The sequence below is a fragment of the Eretmochelys imbricata genome, chromosome 4, assembly GCF_965152235.1.
Source record: "Eretmochelys imbricata isolate rEreImb1 chromosome 4, rEreImb1.hap1, whole genome shotgun sequence".
NCBI classification, from domain to species: Eukaryota; Metazoa; Chordata; order Testudines; family Cheloniidae; genus Eretmochelys; species Eretmochelys imbricata.
Genome location: NC_135575.1, coordinates 52189989 through 52201801, shown reverse-complemented (window position 1 = coordinate 52201801; position 11813 = coordinate 52189989). Strand labels below are relative to the sequence as shown.

General features: G+C 41.9%; 1 pseudogene; it reads left to right on the top strand.

Moving 5' to 3' along the window:
- The first annotated feature begins 10953 nt into the window (after positions 1-10953).
- LOC144264440 (5S ribosomal RNA) lies at positions 10954-11062 on the top strand (annotated as a pseudogene).
- Positions 11063-11813: the final 751 nt, after the last annotated feature.

Sequence of the window (11813 nt, the reverse complement as noted above, 5' to 3'; positions counted from 1 at the left end):
CAGAGACTTGAACCTTTCTCTCCCAGGGGAGTTCCCTAATCAGAGGACTATAGTCTCTTGCTTGCTCTCAATCTTTCTTGTTGGAGTAGTTCCACTTAGCATAAATATTTAATTTATTTAGGCAGTGGGAGATTGACTTTACACCCTGGTGGTTAGAGCACTCACCTAAGGTGTGGGCGATCAGGTCCCGGCTCCCAGTCACAAGGGCAGAAACTTCTACATGAGTGCCTTGGCTCCTATGGTGTTTCTCTGATTTGTACCAGTGTGGAAAGGGAAAATTTTTGCATGGCAGGAAAGCAGTTTCTCTCCCAGCTCTATTCCTGAATCTTTTGGGCATTTTTGAAAATCCCCCATTTAACTATGAGAATGACATATCAATTTATTCATTGTGACAAATACTTATTACCTCTTGCAAATTTTTATAACAATGTAGATGCCATTTTCCTTCAGATTTATCTAAAGCTCGCAGGATCTTACAACTTTATGAGGTCTAGCTATCACAATCCAAAGAAAGTGTCACAATGTACAAATTATGCCACTGATTATTTTACGACATTGAGTTGAGAAGTCCCATAGTTTGAGTTGTTATATGTGTCTTACAGAATGAATCTGTGATTCGTATTATTTCCTCTAAACAAATCCTTGTACCTTCTCTTTTGTATTCATTCATACACAAAGGTCATGCAACTTTTTTTCTTCTTTTGATTCTACCACTTTGAGATATGTTCCCTATGAAAACACTGATAGAAGCTATCATCTTTCAAACCAGAAAAATAAATAAATAAATAAATAAAGAGTTCCAGTTTATATGTTGTGCTGATATCTGCCTCCCCTATAAAATATGGGCTACCTTTAGTTCTCCTGTTCTACTGTGGAACAAAATAATTATTTATAAATGTTCTTATATTGCTTTGAATAGATCAATAATTCCTTTCCTTTAATCATATTCCTTTGCTGTCATTATTTCTGATATGACTATCATTTGGACCAGTGCATTTTTGTCTTCAGTATTCTTTTTTTACTGCTCTGATTTTCAAGGCTGTGATCTGTGCCTTCAAGAGCTCATCTGATGGATTATCTATCACTTGGATGTCACCTTTTTTGTATGTTGATGTGTGCGCTAAAATATTTCCATCTCTTGCTCTGTCTGATTTCTTGATTTTTTGACCGAATCTCTTACCATTCTCATAATTCACAACTACTTTTTAACTGCAGCCATGAATTATTTCTCCCTCTATTTTTTTTACAAGTTTATCTCCATGCCCTTTGTATGATGATTTGTGTGGAGATGTGGACAAAAAAGTTTTACATGAAAAACTTTCACTCAGAACTTGAACTACAGCAGAGCTGAATCTTTTTACATGGTTTAAAAATATATAAAAATGTAAAGAAACACATCAAAACAGTAAAAAATCAAGTTTCTATCAGGACATATGCCACAATTCAAAACATTAAAAACAGGGAAATTGGCAGTTAGGGGAAAAGTCATAGAATCAGAGACTATCAGGGTTGGAAGGGACCTCAGGAGGTCATCTAGACCAACCCCTTGCTCAAAGCAGGACCTAATCCCCAATTAAATCATCCCAGCCAGGACTTTGTCAAGCCTGACCTTAAAAACCTCTAAGGAATGAGATTCCACCACCTCCCTACATAACCCCTTCCAGTGCTTCACCACCCTCCTAGTGAAGAAGTTTTTCCTAATATCCAACCTAAACCTCCCCCACTGCAACTTGAGACCATTACTCCTTGTTCTGTCATCTGCTACCACTGAGAACAGTCTAGATCCATCCACTTTGGAACCTCCTTTCAGGTTGTTGAAAGCAGCTATCAAATCCCCCCTCATTCTTCTCTTCTGCAGACTAAATAATCTCAGTCCCCTCAGCCTCTCTTCATAAATCATGTGCTCCAGCCCCCGATCATTTTTGTTGCCCTCCGCTGGATGCTTTCCAATTTTTCCACATCCTTCTTGTAGTGTGGGGCCCAAAACTGGACACAGTACTCCAGATGAGGCCTCACCAATGCCGAAAGAGGGGAATGATCATGTCCCTCGATCTGCTGTCAATACTTCTACTTATATAGCCCAAAATGCTGCTAGCCTTCTTGGCAATAAGGGCACACTGTTGACTCATATCCAGCTTCTCATCCACCGTAACTCCTAGGTCCTTTTCTGCAGAACTGCTGCCTAGCCATTCGGTCCCTAGTCTGTAGCAGAGCATGGGATTCTTCCATCCTAAGTGTAGGACTCTGCACTTGTCCTTGTTAAACCTCATCAGATTTCTTTTGGCCCAGTCCTTTAATTTGTCTAGGTCCTTCTGTATCCTATCCCTACCCTTCAGCGTATCTACCAATCCTTCCAGTTCAGTGTCATCTGCAAACTTGCTGAGGATGAAATCCACCGCATCCTCCAGATCATTAATGAAGATATTGAACAAAACTGGCCCCAGGACCGACCCTTGGGGCATGTCGCTTGGTACCGGCTGCCAACTAGACATGGAGCCATTGATCACTACCCATTGAGTCCGACGATCTAGCCAGCTTTCTATCCACCTTATAGTCCATTCATCCAGTCAATACTTCTTTAACTTGCTGGCAAGAATTCTGTGGGAGACCGTATCAAAAGCTTTGCTAAAGTCAAGGAATAACAATCCACTACTTTCCCCTCATCCACAGAGCCAGTTATCTCATCATACAAGGCAATTAGATTAGTCAGGCATGACTTGCCCTTGGTGAATCCATGCTGCCTGTTCCTGATCACTTTCTTCTCCTCTAAGTGCTTCAAAATTGATTCCTTGAGGACCTGCTCCATGATTTTTCCAGGGATTGAGGTGAGGCTGACTGGCCTGTAGTTCCTCGAATCCTCCTTTCCTTTTTTAAAGATGGGCACTACATTAGCCTTTTTCCAGTCATGCGGGACCTCACCCAATCACCATGAGTTTTCAAAGATAATGGCCAATGGCTCTGCAATCACATCCACCAACTCCTTTAGCACCCTCGGATGCAGTGCATCCAGCTCCATGGACTTGTGCTCGTCCAGCTTTTCAAAATAGTCCCGAACCACTTCTTTCTCCACAGAGGGCTGGTCACCTCCTCCCCATACTCTGCTGCCCAGTGCAGTAGTCTGGGAGCTGACCTTGTTCGTGAAGACAGAGGCGAAAAAAGCATTGAGTACATTAGCTTTTTCCACATCCTCTGTCACTAGGTTGCCTCCCCCATGCAGCAAGGGGCCCACACTTTCCCTGACCTCCTTCTTGTTGGTAAACATACCTGTTAGAAACCCTTCTTGTTACTCTTAACATCCCTTGCTAGCTGCAACTCCCAGTGTGATTTGGCCTTCTGATTTCACTCCTGCATTCCTGAGCAATATTTTTAAGCTCCTCCCTTGTCATTTGTCCAATCTTCCACTTCTTGTAAGCTTCTTTTTTGTGTTTAAGATCAGCAAGGATTTCACTGTTAAGCCAAGCTGCCATATTTACTATTCTTTCTACATTTCAGGATGGTTTGTTCCTGGAACCTCAATAAGGATTAGACTCCTTTCCCTGTCATGTTATTCTCCCAGGGGATCCTGCCCATCAGTTCCCTGAGGGAGTCAAAGTCTGCTTTTCTGAAGTCCAGGGTCCATATTCTGCTGCTCTCCTTTCTTCTGTCTGTCAGTCTCCTGCATTTCTTGTCACTTTCACATTGCCTAAATCACTATCACTTTCCAACTCCATAAAACTTTCAACTCCATCTGCAACAAATACTGAAAAAGAAAACCTACCTGTGATGGGGCAGATCGACTCCGCACTGGTTCAGTGGAGGTTAATCCTTCCCTCCTAGCAGAGGAAGCCATGCCCCTGAAGCTCTGCTGGGCATGCTCCACCTGGAAGTTAGGTATAAAAGCCTGCAAAGCTACTCAATCGGGGTGGACCACCAGAGGGGAAGGAGGCTCCTCGCTCTCTCCAGCAGAAGAGAGGCTCGCACCCTGAGATGCAGAGGCAGACACGCCCAGCCGCACTACAGAGGGGAAGCCAAGGACACTGAAGACCGGGCTGAATCTGAGAATATGGTAGGAAGTGACCCAGGGAGTTCTTAAAAAGGAATGGGGCTGAGACTGTTGAGACCAGCATGTTTCGAGAGCATCCCCGCTGGACCACTGGTGAGGAGAATTCACCACTAACAGGGCCCTGGGTCAGGACCTAGTGGAGTGGGTGGGCCTGGGTCCCCCTACCTGGGCCACCCTCCTTTGAGAGGAGCTGGCCCCACACAGTGAGTTATATGGACTCTGGCCGCTAGGCCGCAGTACCCCACTAGGAGAGAGGAATTTGGTGGACTTTGGCCACTGGGCCACACTGCCTCAATTGGCAAGGGGAAGTAGATGGACTCAGGACATTGGGCCACGCTGTGAAAACCACAGAAGGGTTTAGAACACGGACTTGGGCATAGAGAGGCTGTGCTACCTCCTGCCCCCTGACCTAAGGGGCTGACGAGGTACCACCACAATACCCAACTTCAAACGTGCACCATAACTCAAAATCTTAACAGTGACCTCAGCTGCTCCTATGTCAACAATGGATCAGCACATCTGACTGTCACAGATTCTGTGTACTCATTCTGCCTAAACACTGCTAAGGTTTGGTCAAGTTTGTTTCATACCCTAAATTTAGCAATGAGAATCTAGTGAAAAAAGTGAATAATACGAGCTTAAATCACTATCAAGCCATTTTCCATCAAGCCACTATGAACAATACCACTAATACTCAGTTCACATTTTGTCTTTTCCTTTTGTGTGCGGGGGGAGGGGGGGGATTGCGGGGGGAGGGGAGAATGTATTTTCTTTAGATTTTTACAAAATAACGGTCTAAAGTTCCTATTCAACTGACAGCTTCTAGAAAGCATTGGCACATTGTTACACATTGTTAAAAATACTAGTTTAACAAAAAAATAGAACTCAGCATCCACAGATGAGGCTAAAATTTTGAAAGAGCTCAGTATACTGAGTGTTGAGATCACTTTTGAAAATCTGGACCTTGTTTAGCTCCCTAAATGGGAATTGATCTCCTTTGAAAAAAAAAAAAAGGTCTAGCCCAAAATTATGGGGTTTGAGCATTTGAAAATCTTGTCCATTTTTATGCCAATAGCAATCCAATATAAAAACCATAATATTTACCTTAAGTTAATGTGATGGGGTTATATTACGTTGAATAACCTTGAACATTCTTTCATTTTCAAAATCAAATTCTGCTTTATGGAACCAGCACAGAGAACAGTATTGGTTTTTGTGGCTTTCAATGCTGCCTAAGCTCCATAGCCCAATGCAGACAACCACAAGCTGTATTTTGCCTGTATTAAAAAAAACAAAAAAAAACAAACAAAAACCAATATACTCTTGGTGTATGCACATCTCTATTATTCAGCACTATATGAAACTTATTTACATGACCTAAATGTGAAATCTCACAATAATTATAGGACTTCTTACTGCTCATTTTAACAAAATTGTTATTATTTACTTTACATCTTCTGGCACCTGACCTTGTGTTGTATCATTAAGAATCTTAAATCATCATTATGCTGCATAACTGCCAAGGCCTTGGACCCTTTTAACATTGATGGCATCCATAACAGTTGCTTGCCCTTGCTTCATTTTCACTGCTGACTTTTTCTTTCTATCTGGAGGAAATATGTACAGGTCTTTCAACTGTTCATTATCTGTCTTTCTGACATAAGTAGTAAAACAATGTCTCACAGAATTCATTGCTTCGGTGGCTGTTTCACATAAGAATCCATTTCTAACAGGACTTTATTATGACTAGATCATTTTGTTTAAGTATGGTCTCTTACTCCTTTTTCACTCTTGCATACTTTTAACAACTTGAAGGTTTACCCCTTCATATTTCACAAACTGGGGTGCCAGTTTCAGCATAACCTTTCCTAGTAACCACAGATGCATCCGAGCGTGGTGTGGGAGCAGTTTTACTGAAGGAAGGTCCAGATCAAGAATTTCATCCTGTTGTGTTTCTGAGCAAAAAAATGTCTGAGAGGGAAAGCCACTGGTCAATCCCCGAAAAGGAATGTTACACCATTGTGTACGCTCTGGGAAAGCTACGCCCATACGTTTGGGGCGGCATTTCCACTTGCAAACTGACTATGCTGCGCTGAAGTGGCTTCATACTGTCAAGGAAAATAACAAAACTTCTTCGGTGGAGTTTAGCTCTCCAAGATTTTGATTTTGAAATACAACACATTCCAGGAACTTCTAACAAAGTGGCTGATGCACTCCACCGTGAAAGTTTCCCAGAATCAACTGGTTAAAATCATTCTTGAAATGTGGCATATAGTTAGTTTTTATATAATCAGTAGTATATCTAGAGGTGCATGTGTCTTAACAACTCTGTTTTCTCCTAGAGCTCCAGGGAGAAATCATAGCCAGTGTGGAACAGGCTGGCCAGCACCGTCTGTGATTTGGGGGACATGTCATAACCATATAGCTAAGGGTAGCCTTGAATTCCTCCTTACCTGTAAGGAGTTAAGAAGCTCAAATAACCTGTTTGGCACCTGACCAAAAGGACCAATGGGGAAAGAAGATACTTTCAAATCGGGGGAGGGGGGAAGGAAGGCTTTGTTTGTGCTCTTTGTTTGTGTGTTCTTGGGAAGCAGAGAAGCACCAGGTCAGAAAACTCTTTCTCCTATAAACCATCTTAAAGTGAGTCTCAATATTGCAAAAAGAGTAAGTAAATAAGGCAGGGTGCATTAGATTACCTTTTATTTTCAACTTGTGAATTTTCCCTGTGCTAAGAGGGAGGTTTATCCCTGTTTTTTGTAACTTTAAAATTTTGCCTAGAGGGCAATCCTCTGTGTTTTGAATCTGATTACCCTGTAAAATTACTTTCCATACTGATTTTACAGAGGTGCTTCTTTTACTTTTCTTTCTTTATAATAAAGTTTTGTTTTTTAAGAATCTGGTTAACCTATTTGGTTGGTATATTATTCTCAAGCCTTCCCAGGAAGGGGGTGTAGGGCTTGAAGGGATATTTGGGGGGAATAGGAATTCCAAGTGGTTGTTTCCCTGATTCTTTGTCTAAATCACTTGGTGGTGGCAGCATACCATCCAAGGACAAAGGATTTGTGCCTAGGGGAAGTTTTTAACCTACGCTGGTAGAAATAAACTGAGGTGGCTTTCATGCGGGTCCCCATATCTTTACCCTAGAGTTCAGAGTGGGGAGGGAACCCTGACAGCATCACAGAGAAAACAAACAATAAAAGGATTTAAAAGCTCACTAAACATACTAGGAATCACTCATCTTCCGCACAGACTCTGGTAGGGGAAAATCTTTCTAATCATTCTGCAAGGCATGGGCCCACCCTAAGATCAAGGGTCCTATACATTTGTTGAATCACAAGGAATTTCCTGAGTGTTTGAATTCAGCCTTTTATACCAAAAATATGATTTGTCTCTCAACCTCCTGAAAAAAGGTAAAGCCTTCCACTGTTCTCCAGGAGATCAAGCCACCCTGGGATTTTGCATTAATGATCCGCTAGTCAGGATCATTATTATTTTGCATTAATAATCCGTCCTTAGGATTTATGGGGCCGTATGTAGTATTATTAAACTGGTGCCCCTATGCTCGACAGGAGCCTGGGCTGGCGGCCAGAGAAAGAGGTAACTTTCCCCAGCTCCAAGGCTGCGGCTGCCGGGGAGATACAGCCCTCCTTCCCAGCTTGAATTCTGTGGTTGTTGCAGTGGGGGAGAGAGGGCACATCCATCACATTAGAAAGGTAAGACTACTGATATTAAAATATATGAGTTGTGGGCTTTTATTTGTAGAACAAAAAAACCTTTAATTATTAAGTTTTTAAATATAGTGCTTTTATCCAAAGTGCTTTACAATAGTTAGCTAACGGTACAAACAACATTTGGAAAGATCATTAAGTGGTCCGCCAAGACCCTCAGCAATTTTCAAGTGGTCCGTTAAAAAAAAGTTTCAGAGCCACTGCTGTAGACTAACATGTTCTGAGTAAATATTACACTAATGCACAACTGTTTTCGTCAATAAATTCAGAAACTGACAGTATATACCTTGGTGTTGGCAAATGCCTGTTAAATGGCTTCATTACCACTTGAATGGCTCTTTAACAGTTTCAGTGTTGTGCTAATAGGTCTGGCAGGTTGGAAGGCTTTTTCACTTTTAAATACTATATCCCTTCTGGTACTTTAAGTACTATAGCCCTTCAGCTCACCAGGTTGCAGCAGCCAGCTATGGTGGGAGCCTGCAGGAAGGGTCAGAACAGGGATAGGAAGAGGCAAGTGGGTGGACACTAAGGGTATGTCTACACTTACATTTTATAGCGCTCAAACTTGCTAGCTCAGGGGTGTGAAAAATCACCCCCCTGAGCACAGCAAGTGTGAGCGCTTTAAAGCGCTAGTGTAGACAGGCTTTGAGCGCTGGGAGCTGGGCTCCCAGCGCTCGGAGCTAATCCCCTCATGGAGGTGGATTACCAGGAGCGCGACCACACTCGCACTTCAAAGCGCTGCCACGGGAGCACTCCCGTGGCAGCGCTTTGAAGTTTCCAGTGTAGACATACCCAAAGACTCAGGGATGCCCCAAATTTTCAGGTGCCCTATGCAGCTGTGTATACTGCCTATGCCTAAGGACAGCCCTGCCCCTAGTGATTCCAGATTCTTCAGGAATTTGCCCCATCTGTTCTCCCCCATCCCGCCCATCCAGTGGCCAGAAACACAAATACACAATGTTATTGATAGACAGGGCTATGAATATTCTACAGCTCAGTGTCTGGCCCACCTCAGTATAATGATTTGATATTTTATGTTTAAGCACAAAAACCTCAATATGGTCCCAAAAGATACTGCATGTAGTTGCAATAGCTGTCACATGGGGTTACGTTGATGGGATAACTCCACCTATCACATAGGTTGTCCAGGAAGTGGTGTTGGTGATTCAGGTGGCATTTCTCTCTCTTTAGGGAAGATATTGTGTCTACTTATGTGTTTGTTCAGCACCAAATACAGTGGGATTCAGTCTTCAATAAGGTCTTTTGGTGCTATCACAAGACAAATGAATATAATCAGTGATGCACTGGAGAAGATGTGCTAGTATTTCTGTTAAATACCTTCTGTTTTGTCCACTACTTGATGCATCAGTTTCATCCATTTGCTATTCACACTTGGAGAAAAGTAGAGGACGGATACAGCAGTTGCTGGGGGAGGGGAGCGAGAGGTACAAGAGGAAGTGGAGAAGAGAAACAGGAGCAAGGAAACCTGTCAACATCCATTTCTTGGAGCTAGCCTCACCCCTCTCCCAGGAAGTTCTCAGTCTGGACAGCAGTATGAATGCCAGGGAATGGGAGAAGTGGTAAGAGGCTTTGACAATATCTCTGTAGTCCCTGCTCATGAAGCCTCCAGTTCAGTTCCAGAGGATGCTATTTCTCAAAGAAGCAGTAACCTACAAGGTGCAGAAGAGAGCTCCGAGAGCACAAGTAAGGAACAGAGCTTGTTAAAACAGTAAATGTTTTCTCATGAATCATTTCAAAAGAAACAAGGTATTTTTGTTGCATTCAAAATTTTGCACAGAACTGTTTTTTTTTTTTTTAAAGAAAAAAGTGAACATTTTGGCAATGTTCCCTACTTCTTCCCATTTCCCAATTTTAAATTTTCCCATTTCCAAATAAATGAAAAAAAATCATTTTTTGATTTTTTTGTACCAACTTTTTAATTGATCAGGAATAATTTTCCTGGAATCATAGAAATGTGCCTGGAAGGGACCGTGATAGATCCTCTAGTCCAGTCCTCTGCACTGAGGCAGGACTAATTATCATCTAATCCATCCCTGACAGGTGTTTGTCATTGGAGGATTTAAGAACAGATTGGACAGATTCCACAACCTCCTTAGGTAATTTGTTCTAGAGCTTAACTGTCCTTTGTTTAGTTGTAAATCACTTCTTGTTGGAAAAAATGTTTTGACAAATAAATATCATCCAACTCTAATGACAATCCTACTCTGAAAATTTCTGCTACCAGAGACCATATCAGTAATTGATATTGTGGTTTTAATTATTCTGAAAGCACCCAGAACACTGGTCAGGCACTTTGCAAAACTCAAAACAAAATAATTCCTAAATCAAATGATAATGACTACGTTCTATTGGCATTGTCTTATCAGAGCCAGTTTCTGCTAGCACAACTTAAATAATCAAAAAGGTTCAAGTCTAGTTAAGGGTGCAATGGCAGTGTTGAATGAGGATGTTTATACAACATCTATTATAAATCACCACTGCTGTCTAAACTTTGAGAAAAGGCAGTTATAACAGATAAGAATTAAACTGAATATTTTCTATTGGACAAAGCATACCTTTTCTTCTCTATGAAACAGTCACTATATTTATAGGGGAAGAGGGAGTCTAGAGGTTTGTCTCAGTGGCTACCTAGGCATTTATACTACACTCCCTGTTATAGTTGAGCACTTATAGGGCTGAAAATGAGCACAGAAATATTAGTAATCTTTTACCCTTGCGCCCCCCTCCACCAGCCAGTCTGCCCCGAGGGCCCATATGGAAGTCAGTGTTTTCCTGGGTGCTCATAAATCCAGAGTAAGGGACCAAGAAGATTGAGAGCACTGAACACTCTCCAGAGTCATCAACAGAAAGCTTCAAGGGTCAGTTTTTAAAAAATGCTCAAACCCCACAACTGCAGCCAGATTTTAAAGAGAGCTCAGCTCCCATTTAAATACTTAGGGTATGTCTATGCTGCAAGTGAAGGTGTGGTTGCAGAATGAGTAGGCACAGCTATGTTAGCTTTAATATAGCTAGCACTGGTAGCAACTGTAATGAAGACATGGTGGTACAGGCTTGTAGTAAGGCGAGAGGGATAGCTCAGTGGTTTGAGCATTAGCCTGCTAAACCCAGGGTTGTGAGCTCAATCCTTGAGGGGGCTTTTTTAGAGGGAGAGGGAGGGGGAGGGTCTACGGCCATACCACCTTGAACATGCCCAATCTCAGAAGCTAAGCAGGGTTGGGCCTGGTTAGTACTTGGATGGGAGACATCCTAGGAATACTGGGTGCTGTAGGCATGGGGTGGGAGAGATAGTTTAGTGGTTTGAGCATTGGCCTGCTAAACCCAGGGTTGTGAATTCAATCCTTGAGGGGGCCATTTAGGGATCTGGGGCAAAAACTGGGGATTGGTCCTGCTTTGAGCAGGGGGTTGGACTAGATGACCTCCTGAGGTCCCTTCCAACCCTAATATTCTACGATCCAAACCATCAGATTCAGTACCAACAGCTGTTAAGAATCTTGAAAATCTGACCACACAGTCTTAGGAGTTAGTCACCTAATATCATATAGGACTTTGGTGGTAATGGAATATTAAAGCTGTATATTGAATGTTTAGTTTATACATTTTGGGTGAAGTAGCAATATAATCCTGAGTGTTGTAATTTTTTGGTTAGCTAAAGTGATTTGCACAATATATCTTTCTGTAATTCTCATTTGGATTTAATCAACATGAAAGACAAAATGAAAATTAGGACAAATAACTTTTCCCTAAGACTGGAAAAGGGAAAAAAAACCAACATTGAATTTAAAACAGCCTTAATTTGTGTATAAATGACCCAAAAAAGACAGTGACATTTTTCTTCCATGATGCATATTTTGTCATGAATAGTTTTGAAGGCAGAGTTGCTTACAGCAAATGTTTCCAGCAGCCTCCAGCAAGAAATTTGGTTCAATTACCTCACTCACTGATTATTGCCATCATTTTGTTGGGCATTCTCAGTAATGATATACCTAGTGACTTTTGTGGATATAAATCACTACAGAATTAGG